The 21,238-nt window shown below is 47.9% G+C and overlaps 1 protein-coding gene across 10 annotated transcripts in view; it reads left to right on the plus strand.

The window, feature by feature from the left end:
• Positions 1-21,238, plus strand: part of LZTS3 (leucine zipper tumor suppressor family member 3) — a 72,376-nt gene that overhangs the window by 18,063 nt on the left and 33,075 nt on the right. For 2 of the 10 annotated variants that reach the window (XM_060278351.1, XM_060278353.1), the window contains exon 1: positions 13,966-14,465. The exons of 3 other annotated variants lie outside the window; for them this stretch is intronic. The gene's annotated coding sequence lies outside the window, so the exon portion shown is untranslated. Of the gene's footprint in view, positions 1-13,965; positions 19,274-21,238 lie in introns of those variants that run through there. 5 more of the 10 variants (XM_035101149.2, XM_035101159.2, XM_060278346.1 and 2 more) reach the window with 4 other exon arrangements.

The raw sequence follows: 21,238 nt of genomic DNA on the forward strand, positions 1-21,238 counted from the left end.
CAGATGTTGGAGGGCCACCTGTCCGGGGCTCCTGGGTGAGGATAGATGTCCCTTAGGGGTCACATGCAACCACATGGAGAAGAAATTTGCTCAGTCCACATTTTTATGTGAATCTACTTAATTCATGTTTCCTGAACCAATAAGCAAACTGAAAGACAGCTTGCCTTTGAAATTCACATGTCTTAATTTTTAATGTATGTGTGTGTGTGTGTGAGAGAGAGAGAGAGCATGTATCTCAAAGGAGTGTCTCCACCCACATCGTTCAGCCGAGACACTGAGGTACTCCAGTGGTCTTCTGCTGGTTCTTTCACTGCCAGAAATGAAGTTAGAAGGGAACCAGGCAGAGGGCCTTCTTGGTAGTGGCACCTGCCCTGTGGAATGCCCTCCCTTCATATGTCAAGGAGATAAACAACTATCTGACTTTTAGAAGACATCAGAAGGGAGCCCTGTATTGGGAAGTTTTTAATGCTTGATGTTTTTATTATGTTAATAATAATAATAATAATAATAATAATAATAATAATAATAATAATAGGTAAAGGGTAAAGGGGCCCCTGACCATCAGGTCCAGTCGTGTCTGGAGTTGCGGCGCTCATCTCGCTCTAAAGGCCGAGGGAGCCGGCGTTTGTCCGCAGACAGCTTCCGGGTCATGTAGCCAGCATGACAAAGCTCCTTCTGGCAAACCAGAGCAGTGCACGGAAACGCCGTTTACCTTCCCGCCAGAGCGGTCCCTATTTATCTACTTGCACTTTGATGTGCTTTCAAACTGCTAGGTGGGCAGGAGCTGGGACTGAGCAACGGGAGCCCACCCCGTCACGGGGATTCGAACCGCCGACCTTCTGATCAGCAAGCCCTAGACTCTGTGGTTTAACCCACAGCGCCACCTGGGTCCTGGTTATTATTATTATTATTTACTATTTATAACCTGCCCATCTGGCTGGGTAGATATGCTGTAAACTATACAGAGTGGCTGGGGAAACCCAGCTAGATGGGCGGGGTATAAATATGATGATGACTGATCTTGTTGTCGAGAGACAATGGAGTATGCCTCTGGGGGTGAAGCCAAACTGCTGAAGAATCACAGCACCCGCTGTGGCTGCAGAGACTGGGGACTTGTAACTGCTGCCTCCAGGGTTGTTTTTGCTGTGTTAGCGGCACCGAAACGACCTCCTCGGGGCACAAGCTTGGGCAGGGTGTACGGGGGGCCTGGGCTGCCCAGAAGACCCCCCCCCCAATCAGCCTCCCAAAGGAGAGCAGAGCAAGACGTTCGGCACCAGCTTGGCTGTAGAAGTTGGCAGGAGGCGGCGTACAAGGAGTCTTAGAGACTCAACTCTGGGTTTGTGTAGGGTTTGCTCTTTAGCCTTTTCTTATCCCGCAAAGCAATAGAAATTTAGGGCCAGAGCTTTCCTTCTCCTAGGTGAGCTTCCTTCCTAGGTGGACCAGCCCCACCTGAGTCTCACTTCCCTCTACATCACATTCAGAAACCGCCTTCTTGGCCGTTGGGGCCCCCTCTTGGTCTCGTGTACTCTACCCACCGGAGCCTGTCTTCACACACAGAGGAAGCCCCTAACTCACCGAAGGTTTGAGACTCCCTCGGCTACCCTCACCTGGTTCAGCTGGCCAGTCGAAACCGTTTTCCAGAGTGTGGCCCCTGTTGCATGCCGACAGCTTCTAGGGGTTAGAGCAGAGTGCACGTTGGGGACCAAAGGTGGACAAACTACCTATGATCAGACGGAACTTCTACTCACCCAAAGCATAGATTGCTGGCTTACTGAATTACAATGGATCTTCCCTCAAAAAATGTCCGATTCCAGAAATCTTCTGCTCTGACCATTTATATTTTTACACGGCTTAGCAAACAGTGCCTTGCCTGAAGCCGCCTTGCGAGAGGCGGGATTTGCACGTGGACCCCCTTCCGCCCCTGAGCCGAGAGCTTTCTCTAGCTCAATATTTAGACTTTCTCGGGTTGTTTTTTTTTAGTTCCAAGCGGCTCCATCAAGGCTGCCCTGTCTGTTGACAGAGATACTTCATTTGAGTTGATCTTGTTTGCTCATTAGCTGATGGTAGCAATTTGGAACGAATTACCCTGCCATGGCAGAAAGTTCAAGCAAATCTCGGCTGGGCGGTGACTCATGTGACTGAATGGAGGAAGGGGGAATGCTGGTGGTCTCTGGGAAATCCTCTGCAGGCCTTCATAATGTCAGGGGAGCTTTTGAAAGCAAAGGTAGCAGCAGTTTATGGTCTGGAGCCCCTTTCTGAAGCTACGCAGTTCTGGATCTGGCTGCCTGTGAACCCCATTTATGCCCCTTTGGGTTCCGCAAAGGAGTAAAGACGACATTTAAACATGTACAGCTTGCATGCAATTCTGCAAGAAGCAGATTTCTGCTTGCAATGTGGGGTTTCCTCTCCCTCCCCCCGCAACCTCGTGCCCCCCCAAATCTGCCCCAGAGATGTTCCCCAATCCCATGGAGCAAATTTTGAGAGCATGCTTAGGACTGCAGGTGAGGGGAGAAGAAGTTTCATCTGTCTCAATAAAGGGAAGTGCAGCGCTGAATGTTGCCCTAAAAAAGAAGGAAAACAACCGTATATTATTATTTATTATTTATTATTATTTATACCCCGCCCATCTGGCTGGGTTTCCCCCTGCCACTCTGGGGCACGTTCATCATTCTAAATGATGTTACATTCTAAATTTGTTACAATGGTACAGTGGTACCTCGACTTACGAAGACGATCCGTTCCGCGGCCATCTTCGTAAGTCAAAGTCTTTGGTTGTCGAAGCGCCCATTCTGCGCATGCACGAAGCGCGATTTCGCACTTCTGTGCATGCGCCAACCACACGGCAAAAAGACGTCCGGGGTTGTCGACTTCGGAAGTCGAAACCTTGGGAAGTCGAGTCGTTGGGTTGTCGAGGTACCACTGTACCTCGGTTTTCGAACGTCTCCGTTGCCATACATTTCGGTTTTCAAACGCCGAAAACCTGGAAGTAAATGCTTCCGTTTTCGAACGTGCCTCAGAAGTCTAACGGCTTCTGCCGCATGTATCTGTTGTTTTTCAAAACTTTTTCTATTGAATTGGCAGACCGCCGTTTGCCCACCTCGGTTTTCGAATGTTTCAGAAGTCGAATGGTCTTCCGGAACGGATTATGTTCTACTGTACCAGGAAAGCTAGGTTGGAGTGAGGGGTACTTACTGAGCATGTATTTAATCCGTAAAATCGTACAAGTCGCACCTCTCTAAGCACCAGGGGTCTTCGGAGGGACTTGGCAGCATTTAAAACAAACAAGCGAAAGCCCAAGAAAGGTTCGGTTTCTTTTGATCCTGGATTTCTAATGGCGGAATGCATTTTGTACTTTATTTGTGAATTTATTGACTGGGGAGTGGGGTTACATTGTAAACTGCTTCTCAACACCTAGATCTATCTATATCTTTAAGACTGATCACATTTAAATAAATGAAAAAAAAAATTCCTTCAGTAGCACCTTAAAGACCAACTAAGTTTTTATTTTGGTATGAGCTTTCGTGTGCATGCACACGAAAGCTCATACCAAAATAAAAACTTAGTTGGTCTTTAAGGTGCTACTGAAGGAATTTTTTTTATTTTACTTCGATCCAGACCAACACGGCTACCTACCTGTAACCTTAAATAAATGAGAAAGTCTACCCCCTCCCGATCTAAGTAAATGCGAGCACATGAGAAACATGAGAAAAACGAGAGTAACAGAAGTGGGCAGGGTCTTGCTTGCTGGGCCTTGTATCATGAAAAAAAAATCTATTATTATTGCAAAAGTGTATTTTCCTTCCTCTCCTCCCCCCCCCATTGAAAACCGAAATGGGAGCTTGTCCAATGATGTCTTTGAGAGCATTTCAGGACAGCCTTTTTAGCGTTTGTTTGTTTGTTTGTTTGGGGATGATGGGCTGCTGAGCCTCAGAAGCTTTATGTGTGAGAATTGAAGCCGGGTTTAAGCTGGAAATAGCTGCCAGGAACTCTAGTGGGGTCACGTTGTCAGCATGAACTGCTAATGCTTTGCCAAAATCATTTCCTTTTTTTTGCAATTGTTTGGTGGGTACTCTTCCCCTTCCCTCTCCTGTTTCCAACACCCTTTAATATCTCCACTGGTGAACATTCAATAATCGTGAAAAATCATTGATGAGAGTTCTGTTTGGAACTGTTCTCCTTTTTGTTTTGTTTTTTAATTTAAATTTCATTTTTCATATGACATCTATTTGCCGAATAATAAACAATCTTTACATCAATCCACATTTTCTTCAACTTCCCTCCCCTCCTTTCTGCGGTTACTTATTTTATATCTTTTTATTACTGCATATACAATTTAAATCTATTTATTAACTTCCCGTTATATTCTCTTTTAGTTATCTGTTACTGCACCAGTTTATTTCAACCCTACTAATGATTTAGTCTGCAATACGTCTTCAAATAATCAATAAATTTTCTGCACTCAATCTTAAAGAGTTTCTCATCTTGATTTCTTATTCTTGTGATAAGTTTCGCCATTTCTGCATATTCCATCATTTTTAATCTCCTTTTGTTGGAACTGTTTCTTCTTTCCGGCTTTGGGCATATACAGTGGTGCCTCGCTAGACGAATTTAATTCGTTCCACGGGTCTTTTCTCATAACGAAAAAATTCGTCTAGCGAATCCCATAGGAATGCATTGAATTTTTTTTGATTTTTTTTTTGCCCATAGGAACGCATTAATTGAATTCCAATGCATTCCTATGGGAAACCGCGATTCGCTAGACGAAAACGATTTCGTCTAGCGAGGCAACCTCCGCTAGAAAAAACCTTTCGTTAAGCGAAAATTTCGTTAAGCAGGGCATTCGTTAAGCAAGGCACCACTGTACCATACAAGCTGCTGTAATAGCATTCATGAATCAATTTCTCTCTTCCTTGGGTTCCTCTCCACCAATTATTCCTAAAAGAAAAGTTTTTGGCTTTTAAATAAAAGTTATTTTCATCATCCCCCCCCCCCAATTCATTATATATCATTTCCCAGAAAGCTTTTACCACCTTACATGACCACCACATGTGGAGAAAGGTACCTTCTCTTGACATTTCCAGCAGGTATCAGATTTCGACTTATACAAATACCATCTATATGACATTTTCATATAGTTTTCTTTTATCTCATAGCATGCTGTGAATTTTAAATCTCTCCCATACAGCTAAATCAATTTAATGTCCTATATCCATTGCCCATTGTTCTACTTGTTTTAGGCTTGGAGCAGTTTTGTCTGTTTCTAGATGAAAAGGCTGTGTGGCTGACTCCCAGGTCACCCCGTGAGCTCTATGACTGAGTGGGAATTTGAACCCTGATCTCTCAGGTCCTAGTCTGACATTCTAACCACTACACCACCCTGCCTTCCTAGTGTACATCTGCTATGGGGCAGCTCTATAAATTCAGTAGGTGGATAAATATGGGGAAAGAAAAATGGCAGAGAAGGATCTGAAATATTTTCTTTGAAGCTTGAATTCTTTTTATTCTGGATTTGTTTGGTTTGATGTTTTCATGTGTTGCAAACCGCTTTGAGATCTTTTTTTCTTTAAACTGTGAAGCGGTACAGAAATGAAAAGTAAATATAATTATAATAAATTCCATGGCAAAAATAATGGCGGCCAGGCATTCCATTATGGTGAACATGTTTAAGGTGCCGCTGAGCGGTTAGCTTATATATCTGAGTTTCTGGCATTGGCCAATCCTTGTTTGAAAGAGAGCGAGGAAAGGCTTTTGCGTCGCTGTGCATTTTGAACCCACCATCGGAGGAGAGTTTGCCCCTCGACCGAGGCTGTCGGCATTTTATATAGCGCGTTCCGGCTTCACCTCCTACACGCCTCTGAAATGGCAGCTAGCTGGAGGTTTAAAAGTCTCTTGCAAAGTGGTTCTGGAGCGCTGGGAATATGATCTCAGTGTCTACCAGACAGCTCCAGCGAAAAATTATTTACACAGCGGCTCGAGGAGTTGCGGGCTCCTTGGGAGGCAGCTTAGAATGTCAGCTGCCTCCTCCTTTTCTATTTCTGTATTTATTTTCTTGCCAGGATGCTCAATGCATCCTCGGAAAAGGATGCTTGGGGGGGGGGCAGGAGGGATAAAACCCGATTCCATAGAAAAAGAAGCAATTTCGGTTTCAAGAAAATGGGGTTGCTAGCTTTGCCAAATCTCACTGCTACCCGTCTCATCCAGCCGCCTCCACTGGGGGGCCCCCATTGCAGGGGATGGGAGAGTAGAGATCATAGAATTGTGGGAATCCCTTGCAGACGACCGCAGTGTCTGGAGACAGGGAGTCAAGTCGTGCATCAATAGCAGTGACCAGAGGAGGAGCGCAGAGAGATGAAAAGCCATGGTGCATCTGCAGCAGCACAACTGGACGCCTTCCTCTGCCCCAGCTGTGCCAAAACATGTCTCTCCTTTATCGTTTTCAACAATCACAGCAGGCGCTGCGAGTTCCAACCGTTTGGCTTCACCTCCAAAGGCACACTCCTCTGTTGTTTCCCGAGACAGGCGACCGTTTGGGGAGCGTGGAACCTGCGTGCGCCCAAGCCACTGTGTCTCTCCCAGGAGAGATGCTTGGCTCAGGCGCGGTGAGTGCCACCTGGCATTTTGTCACCCCTCTCAGTGGTGACACCCGGGGCGGACCACACCCACTGCACCCCCCTTCCTCCACTCCTGCAACCAACCTTGCCCTGTGAAAGAGCACTTCTCCTCCTGGCTCAGTATATTGTCTACCCCAGCGGTTCCCAATCCTTTTTGGGCCACTGCTTTCTTGGTTCCACAAACTCGCTCCCGGTGCCCCCTAACCTATGAAAAGCAATATTCAGAAGAGCAGGTAGCATGTCCCGCTAAGGGAGATAGCAGCATGACGAAATCCAAAATGGTAACGCATAATTGCGCGTTGGCTCAAAAGGCAGTTGAAACTTTTTAGTTTAATTAAATCAAGAGAATGGGGCTGATAGCGCCAAGGTCATGGGTTCAATCCCCGTATGGGTGCATGTTCCTGCATTGCAGGGAGCTGGATTGGTGATTGATGGGATCTCTTCTATTCTATCATTCCAGCCATCCCATAATGTGCTACACCCCGCCAGTTCCCTCCTTGGTCTCCGTGTTGCCCTTCCACAAGGAGGAGGAAGATAGGGACAAATTGGTTGGCTCCAGGACCTGTCAATTTATCTGACTCCTCCTATCATTGGCTCTGGTGCCACCTCTTCTTGACCACCCCGCCTTCCACCCTGCCTGTCCAAATGGGTGCCCCGCCTTCCTTTTTGACTGGCCAGTCACGGGTGGGGTCGTGCTTTCCCTGGGCCAATAGCGATCCTCCTTCAACTTCCTGCATGGCGGTCCTCCTTCCTGCTCTTCGGGTGACGCCACTGCCAAGCATAGGGGGGTGGGGAGAGAGAGAGAGAGAAAGCAGGAGGTCCATGTTAAACACACAAAATGGTACCAGGCTGGAAAAAAATCTGCTTCTGATCCCACAACCCAGGAAATTTTGCTTTGTGTTCCTCCTTCCTCGTTTCCCATATAGCACTTCTCTGCCTTGTCCATTTCGGCACAGTGAATATTCTAGGATGGCGAATCCTGGAAGCACAGAAGTGGTTATCCTGGAAATTTTTCCCACAAAAGTAAAAAAAAAAAAATCACTATTTTTGCCCCTGAGGATTTTTTTTAAAAAAAGAAATAATGAGGACTGTATCATACACTTCAGAGAGAATCTTATAACTTTTGTTGTTGTTGTTGTTCCTGATTGTTCCTCTGGAGATACCAGCTGTAGAATAGTCAAGTGTGTGTTATGAGAGTGTTATATAATCTGTTGCCGAGATGAAAAACAAAAAACAAAAACCCATCCTGCCCGTATTCCTTCACCTTCTTTGCTGACTCGAAATCTTGCTTCTGGAGCCTTTCTTTTTATGAAGATTCTCCGTTTGCAGAGTGGCTTCTTTTGAAGTCACGGATGATCTCGCCCAGGAATAGTGACTAAGAACGGCTGGATTTCGGCCGTTAGGAAAGAGGTCGTGATATACCATGGAGACCCTGGGATGGACCTTTCCAAATCGGACAAAGGATCTATCCAGAGGTGACGCGGCAATCTCTTTGGGATCCAGCACAATGCCCAGTTACATTTTCTTAAACCCAAAAGATCTGCTGCCAGGCGCTGTAGGCCAGGGATTGCCAACCCAATGCCCGTGGGCTCCTGTATGCTATCAAGCACTTCCTGTGATGCCCATGACAGATCACAGCAAATAATCCCCAAGCAACGCAGAAGAGACCGTTCGCTCTTCCTGCTCAGTTCTGTTTCCACTGGCGCAGCCTCTCCTATATTGAACACGGTCCCTTGGACTGAAGACTCTCTAAGACTTTTCCTCCAGCACCACAAGGTGTTTCTCTTTGCTACAACCTCTTCATTCCCCTCCATGTTCTGGAAGACTAGGGGGAGAGGAGCTTGTCACAGCAGGAGGGGAAGACCCCCTGGCTTCTTCAGCAGCTTACCTGATCTCTGCCTCTTGCCCCCCTCCTCTCCAGCATCTGCTTCTGCACTGCTCTCTGCCACAGACTCTTCCTGCTCACTCAACCCTGTTGCCACTTCCGCTTCTGACACCTCTTCTTCCTAGTCTTCTCCTTCTTCTCCCTCTGACCACTCCTTCTTCTCCCACCACCATTCCCCTGGCTCTGAGCCTTCTTCCCTTGGCGCCCCCCCCCCCAGCTGCTGCCTCTGCAGCCAGCCAGTCCATGACATTGACGGAGCGAACACTGCGCTGGCTGGCAGTCAGTGCCGTTGTATTCGTATGTTTAGCAGGCACTTGGCACAATGGGTCAGTGCATCTGGCTGCGACCCTGAAGGTTGGTGGTTCAAACCCACCCGGGGACGGCTGTGCGCAGGATTCCTGCACTTTTGATGCAATGTCGTCTAAGCTCCCGGGAAGCAAATTGGAATGGACGCTCAGCAAACACATGATCCCTCTTTGCTTCTGGTGTCTCTTTGAGCTCTTGTGTTCTTCCTTATCTTCTGGAGATGGCTTTGTGACACTGATGCCCCCCCCCAACTCATATCATGTGTTTTGCCATATTTCCATTGCCCTTAATCCATCTCAGCCAGGTCAAGGAATAGCAAGGCATTCCCTGCCTCTCTGCTCGCGCCCCTGTTGGCTCCGTTGGCGAACTCAGCATGCAAAATCCATAAGCGCTACATGGTGCGCACCCGGTTCTGAGAGTTGCGTGGCAGCGCCGGAAATCTTGCATTTTCACCGGGCTTTCCTGATGCAGTGCATCAAGCGCGAGGGAAGTGTCCAATGTGACTATATCTGGGGCTTTTTGAGTGTTTGGTTCCGCCCTGGTTCCCACCCACCCCTCCTTTTTTTTTTTTTGCAAGGTTGGGAGACAATTGAAATTATAATTGTGGGGAAATATGGAAGTTATACACAGGTGGAAAGAGGAGAATGTGAGTCTTCATCTTGTTTTAGGTCCCTCAGACCAGTGTCTGGAGGGTAATCTGAATGGACCTTTCCTTCTTACGTTAACTAGCAGGCTATGATGTTTTGTGGAGTGTCTTTGTGCATTATTTTACATTGGTAGTAACAGCAAAACTTTGACGTTTTAAATGCCTCCCCACCCCGTCACGGACTACTTCTTTTTTTAAGCAGAAGAAAAGCGCAAAACACATGAGATAAATCCAGGTGCTCTGTAGCGTGTGAACTTGTAGTGTTGAGTGTACGGTATCTGAAGAATTTTAAATTTTAAAAATTAAATTTGCTCAATTGAAAGAGCAAAGAAGTTTGGGCAGCTCTAAGGTGTTGTAGGGGCGCAGGTGGCGCTGTGGGTTAAACCACAGAGCCTAGGGCTTGCTGATCAGAAGGTCGGCGGTTCGAATCCCTGTGACGGGGTGAGCTCCCGTTGCTCGGTCCCAGCTCCTGCCAACCTGGCAGTTCGAAAGCACGTCAAAGTGCAAGTAGATAAATAGGTACCGCTACAGCGGGAAGGTAAACGGCGTTTCCGTGTGCTACTCTGGTTTGCCTGAAGCGGCTTTGTCATGCTGGCCACATGACCTGGAAGCTGTACGCCGGCTCCCTCGGCCAATAATGCGAGATGAGCACGCAACCCCAGAGTCGGTCACGACTGGACCTAACGGTCAGGGGTCCCTTTACCTTTACCTTTAAGGTATTGTTACTACGTTCACTCCCCTGACTTCAGGTTGCAGGATGTTTCAGAAGTCGACCGGGTCGTTTGGAAGTCTGGTCGTACAAGCCCCCCATTCTTATATGCGACTACTTTTATACAATGGGTTCCTTCTAGGCTTGTCACCATTTTCCAGAACTGCACTGCAAATTTCGGAGAAGTGCGAATTTTGAAGGACCCGGCTAAGTTTCTGTGTCTCTTTTGTTTCTGGGATTGCAAACGCAACCAGATCTCCTGCTCATCCCTACCCTGAGATGACCGTAATCGATTCTGCCCTACATTGGCAACCCTGCAAAGGAAGATCAGCAGGGGAGGGCAAGCTCTCTCTCCGGGGAGCTTATCTGCTGTTACTGATCATCTCGCCAGGGAGCTGCAAGCTCTTTAGGGATGCCAGAGTTTCCTGGACACCCGTTGGGAAGCCGTCGGTGTGCATGCGTTCCATCCCTTATTCAGAAACGAAGGCGCAAAGCCAGCAATAGGGCTGCAACGTTGAATGTGCTAGTGGTCAGATCAGGGGTCGTCGACTTGGTCCCTACCCCCCACTAGTGGGCGTTTCAGGATTCTAGGTGGGCGGTAGGGGGTTCTACGACACAAGCTGAATCCTCCTTCCATCAAGCACTGGTGGGTGGTAAGGAAATTTTACCATCAAGAAAGATGCATTAGTGAGCGGTAGGTATAAAAAGGTTGACTACCTCTGGGTTAGATTGATGGGTGTCTCTGTCAGTTTTGGTTTCTCATTTTTCTAGTCTTAAATTTAGTTCTCCACTTTCCACATCACTGTGGATTATTATTTTTTAAAAAGACATTCACCAGCGAATTTCTCCCAATATGCACGTTGCCGTGCAATTTTTCTTCATAGGCTCATTTTTGCCAATCTTAACGCTAATAAAACCCAATGTTAGCTTGGGTTTTAACCGCTATGTGCATAAAATGCAGTTATTCATTCAGATGCATTTTTGCACAACTGATGTCAGAAGCCAGAGTCAAGCGTAGGTGAGCAATAATAATAAAAAGCCCTCTTTATTCAAAGCAACCAAAACAGCACAGTCCTAGCTATTACAGCAACTCTTCCCAGGGGGTCTTTCCCACAAGGAGGCTGTTGCGTGGATTGTAGGTCCCCCCCCCACCTTTCCACCACTTTCTAAGGCTCCTCCCCCAGTTCCTTCCCCAGCAGCCTAATGCTCTGTCATCTCGTCTCTCTTTGCTCCACCCTTTTCATACCACTTTGGTTCTGCGAGACAAGGGGGGGAGGGAGCTGCTCACAGCAGGAGAGGGAGACCTCCTGGCTTCTTCAGCAGCCTGGCTCACCTCTGCCTCCTGGGCCCCTTCCTCTCCTGCCTCTGCTTCTGCACTGCTCTCTGCTACAGACTCTCCCTGCTCACTAAGCCCTGCTGCCTCTTCAGCTTCCGACACCTCCTCTTCCCAGTCTTTTGCCTCTTCTCCCTCTGACCACTCTTTATCATCTCACCACTAATCCCCAGGCTCTGAGCCTTCTTCCCTTGGGCTTTCCTCAGCTGGTGCCCCCCAGCACTGTGTGATCGATGGCTGATACTGGATGCCTTTATTTCTGTGTTTTTAGCAGACACTTGGCACCATGGGTCCGTGCATCTGGCTGTTACCCAGAAAGTTGGGGGTTCGGACCCATTCAGAGCTGGCTGTGGGCAGGATTCCTGCATTGCAGGGGGTTGGGCTTGATGACCCTTGGGTGTACCTTCCAACTCTACAAATCTATGATTCTATGATTCTACATATTTCCTGAACTTTCGGAGTTCAGAGCAACATGCGTTTGCAAGAAAATTTGAAAGGAGGGTGTCTTCGTTGCCACCTCTCTCCCTCTGCAAACGCCTGCAATTTCACATGGTCTGCAGCCCGCAGCATTAAATTATTCACAGCCTAGGGATCCGCATTCGAAAAGCGCACCTGCGCGTTGCACACTTGCCGAAAACGTATGCGGTGCGTAAAAGGATACAAGGTGTTCTGTTTTCAAACTGCAGGATAATGGGCTTGTGGCGAAATGCCCATCCTGTGATGAGTCTTAAAATGGGTGTCCAGACTGGCGCTCTGGTACGAAATTAAGACTCGAGTTCTCCAGCGGGTACCTTTTGGTTAACTGCGGGCTACCGGCGGATGCCGACATTGACCTAGTTTCTGCGGATGATCAAAAGATTGCCTCCTGCCCAAGTTTAATAGGTCAGCTGGTATCCCCGGTACAGGGAAGCCCTTTCTGGAAGGAGGAAGCCCTTTGCTTCTTGCATCGAGTGCTGTGTGCCCAAGCTAGCTTGGTGCAAATGTGGAGATCTTGGGATGGAGGAAGGAAGGAAAACAGAAAGCCCCAGGCCCTTCCATCTTAGTGTGCCAGGCATTCATAGCTGTCAACTTCCAGATTGGAAAACAAGGGATCAGGCGTTTCCGTGCGCTGCTCTGGTTTGCCAGAAGTGGCTTAGTCATGCTGGACACATGACCCAGAAGCTGTCTGTGGACAAATGCTGGCTCCCTCGGCCTATAGAGCGAGATGAGCGCCGCAACCCCAGAGTTGGACACGACTGGACCTGATGGTCAGGGGCACCTTTACCTTTACCTATTTATTTCTTCACCTTTTTATTTCCAATTCTCTCCACCACCACCAGGTTGTCATTCCCCGTCCCCCCAATCAGTCAGTATTCTGAGGGCATTGAGCCCCCTCCCACTGTGTTTGTCCTTACAACAACCCTGCGAGGTACATTGGGCTGGTCCATGGTCACCAGGTAAGCTTTGTGGTTTCCCCCAGACGCCATGCTGTCCAGGGCTGATGAGAGTTGTAACCCAAAACATCTGGAAGGCACCACTTTGGATAGACAAACAGTTTGACATTTTTACAAGGCCGTTTCCTGTGTCCCTGAGACATAATTGCAGTACCTGGTCTTTTCTGAATAGGTTATGTTTTGCTGTGTTTCTTGTGCAATATTGTTAACAAGGAAATAAATACGTACGATCGCATTGTGTCTTAGAGCCGAGAACAAAAAAACAAAATGTGTTTATTTTTGGAATCGTAGAATTCTAGAACTGTAGAGTCGGAAAGGATCCCAGGGGTCATCTAGTCCAACCCCCCGCAGTGCAGAATTTTTCACCCAACTTGTGGCTCGAACCTACGACTCTGCAAAATGAAGAGTCTCATGCTCTAGCAATCGAGCTATCCTAGACCAAAAAGAAAAAAGAAAGAAAATCCGGGACCTCAGTTTAGGCACTTTTCATTTCATTTCACTTTTAATTTGTATACTGTACCTGCTTTCTATATTAAAGGTAAAGGGGGCCCTGACCATCAGGTCCAGCCTTGTCCGACTCTGGGGTTGCGGCGCTCATCTCGCTCTATAGGCCGAGGGAGCCGGCGTTTGTCCGCAGACAGCTTCCGGGTCATGTGGCCGGCATGACAAAGCTGCTTCTGGCGAACCAGAGCAGCGCACGGAAACGCCGTTTACCTTCCCTCTGGAGCGGTCCCTATTTATCTACTTGCACTTTGATGTGCTTTTGAACTGCTAGGTGTAAGCAGCAAAATTAAATATCAGCAAATAATAATTAAACCGTTTACACTTCATAATTACAATAAAGAATTACTAAACTATAACCAATATTAATAATGGCAAGTCACCATGCATAAAATACCACCTAACAGACAAAACCATGTCAAAGGATCAAGCTGAAAAACAAGGACACACAACAATTATAAATTTATTTATTTATTTTTTTAAATAAAATATCCCTGAACACCTCTTCTTTCTTCCCAGCTGCTTCTGCTGTTCTCAAAGTTGGTAGAGCCTGCCACTCTTAATCTCAGAGTTGTGGGTTCGAGAACCCACGTTGGACAAAATAATAATAATTCCTGCATCGCAAGGGGTTGGACTAAATGACCCCCGTGGCCCCTCGCAGCTCTGCAATTCTACGATTCTGTTCCTAAAGTCTACTAAGGCAGGTCAGGGCAAGTTGCCGTCTCGCCTGGGAAGAGTTAATGGAACTTGGCAGGGAAGCGCTTCCTTGGTATCGGCCAATCGGAGGGAACAAAGGTTGGCAACAGGTGATGGGTTTGTTTGCAGCAGGTATTAATTTTAGTTTTTTCTCCAGAAGTCCCTGCAGGCGAGGAAGCAGCTTAGAGCCCAGCGAGGGCGAGGATCCAGAGGGAGCCTGCAAGCAAGCCTCTCTTGGAGCGTGGAGCTAAATGACCTGAGGAATTCCTGGTTTTAGAAAGGACTCCGTAAAAAAAAAAGGAGGGGGAAAAAGAAACTTGCTTCCCGCCCACCTCCCTTTGCAGGGTAATCTGAAACTCCCCTCTTTTGAATAAGGCAGGACTTTCCCAGGCTGGGCAGCTGCCAGGGGGGGACAAACTGAGACGCCAGCTCCGTCCTTGCTGGCTGAGGAAGGAGGCTTCAGACAGGTAGGTTTCTGTCCGCAGGTGCAGAGCAGACATCGGAGTCCTGTGGCATTAGAATTTGGGCCGGAATCTGTGACCCGTTGCCTTCCTTTCCCCCTGGAATTGTGTTTGTTTGTTTCCAAGCCCCTCCATTGATAGGTTTGGAGCGCGGAGGGGGAAATCTCAGACCCGGTGGCCCTCTCTCTTGAGATATCTCCGTCTGCCCCCCCCCCCGGGACTCTCCCCAGGTCACACCCCCCTCCTGAGCAGCAGCCCTTTTACCAAATCTGCTTTGTACCCTCCTTGATTCATGGAATCGGAAGGGACAACGAGGGTTGTCTAGTCCAACCCCCTGCAATGCAGGAATCTTTTGCCCAATGTGGGGCTCGAACCCGCAACCCTGAGATTAAGAGTCTCAGGCTCTGCCGACCGAGTTATCCTTTTGCCTGTCTGGAATTGCTTGGATAGAGGACAGAGGGGTGGGGGTGAGGGATGTGTGTAGCAACAAGCCTACTGTACAGTGGTGAAATTCGCACCCGCTACTTGCCCACATTCTCCTCTGGCAGCTCCCGCTGCTGGAATGTGCCCCCCCCCCAGAAGGTTGCTTAGAATGGAAAGTGGCCCTTGAGCTGGAAAAGTGTTCCTGTCCCAGTTTTAGAGAACCAGGATCATGTTGCTTTGCCATCTGTAAGCTTCTTTGAGCAGCCCTTTCGTGGGGGGACTACTTAAAAAAAATGTAATAATAAATACAAGCCGTCTCTAGGGAGGAGAACTTTGCCCCAATCTGCTACTTTTCCTGCAGAAAATCTCACTTTCCTTTTTGCACCCAGAGGTGCTGTTTGCAGCAAATGTGTTTTGGGAGTTTGCACCTCCTCTTGGGTGAATGGCTTTGCACGATGTCTCCCTGCTCTTCTGACACTCTTCTTTTCATTCCTTTGCTCAGAGCAGATTGCAGGGTTGGACTTTGCCCGGCCGGCATCTAATAAGGCTGGGTTCGAGTTCTGGCAGTGATATGACCCAGCAGGTGATATAGCCTCTGCCTTGTGAGTAGGGTTGCCGGGCTTGCTCTCCCGCAGAACTCCCAGGTCTTTGAAAACTGCGTGGCAGGTTTGGACTGAGCCAGCAAAGTGGTTGCTGTCATTGTGTGCCTGTTGTCCTGCCGAACCTCTGCTTGTTGTGGAGCAGTTAAAGGCATGGGAGCTCTCCCTCCCCCAGGAAGCTGTCAACCCGACCCTCCCATTTGTGAGGATTGGGGTCTCTGAGAATCAGGGGACCCCCCCCCCTGAACTTTGCACGCGTGCTAGCACAAGCAAATTGTCGGGAGCTGGCCCTGGCACGGTTGTTGGCAGATTCACACATACGCATTTCACCAGTGTTAGTTCCAACACTTGAGACTGCCGTCATATGCCCCATTACTCGTGGGGAGAGTTCTTTTTAGATTGTGGGATGTGTTTGGCCCAAGCTGCACATCTGTTAAGTTTGGGCTTGGATTCCCTTAAAAGCTGCTGGAAAGATCTGTTTCGATTTCTGAAGGCAGCAAAAAATTTAAAGGGACTTGATGGGGCTCTGTGTTCGAGAGACTGCCTTTCAAAAGTGTTCCGAAACATTAGCTAGTCCAGAGCATGGTGGCAACTGGAATTGGTTGCAGAGAATGCACGGCACCCGTTTTTTCAAAGGCTTATATGGTACTGGCTTCAATTTAGCTTTCAAGATTTGATATTTAAATCCCAGTACGGCCTGGGACCAGGATACCTGTACAGGGAAGTTTTTAATGTTTGATGTTTTACTCTGTTCGGTGTTTTAATTTGTTGGAAGCCGCCCAGAGTGTCTGCGGTAACCCAGTCAGATCCAGCAGGGTTCAACTTATATCCTTACGTTACTATTTTAGGAGACTGGTTTATTTTTAGAGAGCGCTTTGCAGATCAGTCTGCCGTTTTTGAGGAGGGGGAACGTATTTGCAGTTCCGTATGGTTACGCCGTGAGCATGGAACTGGGCTATTTGAGAGGCATCGCTTGTTTGAAAGGGCGGGTGGTTCAGGGGACTAAACTGCTTCTGTGGCTTTGGAGTGGAATAATTGGTCAGCTTTGCTTATACCCCAAAGAATACCTTTGCTTGAAAGGAGAGGGAGAGCTATTCCCAGGCGGAACGGTGCAGCGAGATAAACAATTGCATCAGGAGCAATGATGGGTTGTGTACAAAACAGAGGAAATGTATTTTTTGCTACTGGAGCAGAACATAAGTTCATGGGGCAGGCAGAGCGACCCAGGTTCGACTTCAATCACCAGACCCTCCCAGTGTCCCTGTTTTCCAGGGATAGTCCGGGATTTACAGAAGCCCTCTTGGCTTCTGATTTGATTCTGGAACGTCCTGCTTTTCCTTTGGATGCTCCTATTGGAGAGCCAGTGTGGTGTAGTGGTTAAGAGCGGTAGACTCGTAATCTGGGGAACCGGGTTCGTGTCTCCGCCCCTCCACATGCAGCTGCTGGGTGATCTTGGGCTAGTCACACTTCTCTGAAGTCTCTCAGCCTCACTCACCTCACAGAGTGTTTGTTGTGGGGGAGGAAGGGAAAGGAGAATGTTAGCCGCTTTGAGACTCCTTCGGGTAGTGATAAAGCGGGGTGCCCATTGCAACTGGTGGGCAAGGAGACCAACAGAAGTTGGAGCCAGACCCCTTTCCTGGCGTCACGCAGATGGGGGCGGACTGAGGTTCGTGGGGGCAGCAAGCAGTTCAGCCTAATGGACCAGCCTCCATGGATAGGATTAGAATCAGGGGTGGGGAACCTTTAGCCCTCCAGATGTTGAACTACAACTCCCACACACCCTGGGAGCCTGGCTTGCTGGGGCTGAGATGGGCAAATAATCTGACCTGGCACAGTGGCAGTTTTTTTGTGTTTCTAAATCCACCATCGTTTACCATCTCAGGGATGGCTCAGAGCTCATCAGCAGAGGCACGCGCTCTCATAAAATCCCAGGTTCAAATCCAGGCCTCCCCAGATGAGCCAAAAAAAGATCTCAAGAAGTGGGATATTTGCAAGAGGCTTTGGCTGGCGAGATTTCTCGCAGTTGCTGGGCTGGAACTGTCAGGCTTTTAAGGCAGCTTCGCATTTATGCAAATAGATGTGTGCGGCAACGATATGCAAGAGATTGTGCCGCACTCCTTGGTTTTCATTTGGTACCCTAGGGGTAGTCCAAATGTTTGCAAAATTCTGCCAGAAGCCTGATTTGCAGGGTAAAATAAGGGCATGAATGCCGACTTGCTCAGTTTGCATATCGGGTTCAGATTTCAGGCTGTGATTTTAATAATAATAATAATAATAATAATAATTGCTTTGCCTATTTATCTTTCTTTTGCACCCTGAAAATGCAGAAATCTCTGAACATAATAACCAGGAGTGAAGGGAAGTATCCCTGCAAAAAGTTATCAAGGCCCATGCTAGTCGTTGTTGGCATCCGTCTGTCTGGAGAGACAATGGAGTGTGCCTCAAGGGGTGAAACCAAACCAGAGAAGCTTTTGGGGTTAATGGGAATTGTAGTCCAAAAGAAACTGGAGGGCACCAGCTGAGCGAAGGCTGCCTTAAAAACCACAGCGTTCAAAGTGATTTCAAGGCCTAACACTTGCAGTTTCTGGCTGAATCCCCACCAATGAATAGCTAGTGTTTTTGGACCCTCCTACGTCGAATTTCTTTTGCCAGTAGCATACCAGGAGGTGAGAGGTGCAACGCTGCGCTTCAGCTTCTTCATGCCAAGTTAATAACAAATCCATAATGCGTTCGCAGTCCAGGGTCGCTGGGGCTACTGTGCGGAGATTTGACCTTCTTACAGTGGGTATGATTTGCAAATAAACTGCTCCCTGCTGCAAGACCCTGGGCATTCGGGTGCGGGCATTCCCCTTGCCCATTGTTTTTTAAGCAGGTGCAATCAGATTGCGTTCCAAAGAGCTATTTGTGTGCTTATATATTTGGCCGTCCCCCAGAAGCGCAAGGGTGGAGCAAAGCTCGACAAGGAAATTGGCGTTTGCCGTGGAGGCAGGCATGTGTGACGAATGAAAGTGGAACGGGAGCCAGGCTTACCCACCAGGTACCGAAATTTAAAAACAAAACAAAAATGAATTCGTCTTTTGTGGAACTCTCTGTATTCCTTCTGTTTACAGTCCTTTTGGAGGGAAAGATATGCTTGGAAACGCATGGGCAACATCAGCTGGAATATTGGAATCCAGCCAGTTGAATATAATTCCCACCCAGGAATGACTTTGTTGTCCTGCACAGTTTCCTCCGGTAAAGTTTACTATGGAAAACCAGAGTAAACTTTACAAACTAGTTATAAGGCCCACCACAAAATGTTCCACCTGACCACTCAATATTCTTTGGCTATTGAGCATGTTAAGACTACCCTGAACTTTTTTTTGGGGGGGGAGGGGTTAATTACCCTCTTAAATTCTTTTTCAATTGCACTTAGCAATTCCCCGGAGTATACTAATAATATCCTTTCATTTCTGACTAACCCTGTTCTGTCTTCGCATCTTACCCTTCAGGGCCTGAGTTTGAAGGATTCGCTGCAGAATAAGTGATGAGGAATTGTGCAGATCAGTTTATGATCCTGGCCGTTTTTGTTTCCAATGTTCAATTTCAGGTTGTGGCTCTTTGAAGCTGTCAGCATGCAGCAGCAGCAGCCACACCCCGGGAAAGGGCTTTGACTAGTCGGCTAAGCCAGGTGAGGGTAGCCGATGGGTCTCAAACCCTCGGTGAGTTAGGGACTTCTCTTGCAAGCAAAGACAGGCTCTGGCGAATTGAGCGGATGACACCAAGAGTGGGTCCAACGGTCACAAACATGGTTTCTGGACATGATGTAGAGGGGGCAGAGTTGGCTTGTGAGCCTGGGGTGGTAACCCATCTAGTAGAAGGAAAACTCTGATCCTAAACCTCCTCTCCCTTGCGGGATATCTTGGGGACCAGAAAAGGCTCAGGAGTAAACCCTATCCAAATCCGGAGTGGAGTCCTTAAGGCGGCCTTGTACTCCTCCTTCTGGCAACTCCTGCAGCCAAGCTGGCGCCAAACATCTTGCTCTGCTTTCCTTTGGACCCCATCAGCGAGGCCGGGGAGGGGGGTGTCTTGTCATCTGGGCAGCCCAGGACCTCCAGGCACACTGCCCAGGTTTGCACCCCCAGGGAGGTCGCTTTGGTGTTGCTAACACAGCGGTTTGACTTCACCCCCAGAGGCGCACTCCATTGTCTCTTGACAATGTACAGTGGAACCTTGGTTCTCAAACTTAATCCGTTCCGGAAGTCCGTTCGACTCCTGAAACCATTCAAAAACCTAGGTGCGGCTTCCGATTGGCTGCAGGAGCTTCCTGTACTCAAGCGGAAGCCGCGTCGGACATTCGGCTTCTGAAAAAATGTTTGAAAACCAGAACACTTACTTCCGGGTTTTTGGCATTTGGGAGCTGATTTGTTCGTCAACTAAGCCGTTCGAGAACCAAGGTATGACTGCAGTTTAAAACTGTTTTTAATATTGTCTTGTAATGCTGTAACCACCCTGGGACCTTACGGTGAAGATCAAGTAATATGATGATGATGATACTAAAACTAAATAATGCCTGATGGATGGACCTTGTGATGATGGAAGGATGTCCTCCTCCCTCTTGTTTGTGTGTGATGTGTCTTTGTCATTCGTCCCCCTTGCTCGTTGCAGCGCCAGTCCCGTTTCCATCTCGCCTGTCCTTTGTCTTGTGATTACTTATGCAAATGGGCGACGCAGCCCCCATAATGGGCATGTTGTCTTCCAGAACAGAAAAGCCTACAATTATCTTATTATTGGGATGAAAGGGAGAAAAAGAAGCCTGTGCGTTGTGTTTACAACCGTTTGCTTGTTTGCGTTTCCCCACGCCCATAGGAGACGGAGGCCTCGTTTGCCACTTTGCCTCAGCTGCTGCCTTTCCAAAATGGATTTTGTGTTTTTTTAAAGTATATTTTTATTGAGTTTTACATTGCTGCTTTAAATCCAAACATTAAAAATCAAAATCATCCCTGAATCCTTCGACTCCCCTCCGCCCTTCCATGCTTACCATTATCAATCTTTTCCCCCCAACTGCTTCTCTTATTTTCTCAATTTTTATTTTTCGCACATGACAAACATTGTTCAAATCCTGCCGAAGTTTTTAGTTGTTTACAATGTTCTCTTAAATACATTATATTTCCCCCCATTCATCCTTAAAGTTCTTCTCTTCCTGGTTTCTGATTTACCTGGTCAATTTCACCATTTCAGCGTAGTCTTCATCAGCCGTTCATCTCTGGCCGGGACTTTTATCTTTATCTTTACAAGCAGTCAGGGAATGTTCCTTTGTGAAGCCAACCTCTCCTCCTCTCTTTTCATGCCTCTCCTGGTTTTGGGAGACAGCAGTAGGGGAGCTTGTTGTGGGAGGGAGACATCCATGACTCTCCACCAGCCAGACTCATCTCTTCTTCTTGGCCTCCCCTCTCTCCTGCTTCAGCTTCTGCCTCTGATTCTGCACTTCTCTCTTTCACAGACCCTCCCCGCTCACTAAACCCTGTTACCTCTTCAGCTTTGACACCTCCTCTTCCCAGCCATCTCCCTCTTTTCCCTCTGGCCACTCATCGTTCTCTCTCCACCAATCCCCTGGCTCTAAGCCTCCTTTCCTTGGGGGTCCTCCAGCTGGTTC

This window comes from Zootoca vivipara, chromosome 9 (assembly GCF_963506605.1).
Source record: "Zootoca vivipara chromosome 9, rZooViv1.1, whole genome shotgun sequence".
Taxonomy (NCBI): domain Eukaryota; kingdom Metazoa; phylum Chordata; class Lepidosauria; order Squamata; family Lacertidae; genus Zootoca; species Zootoca vivipara.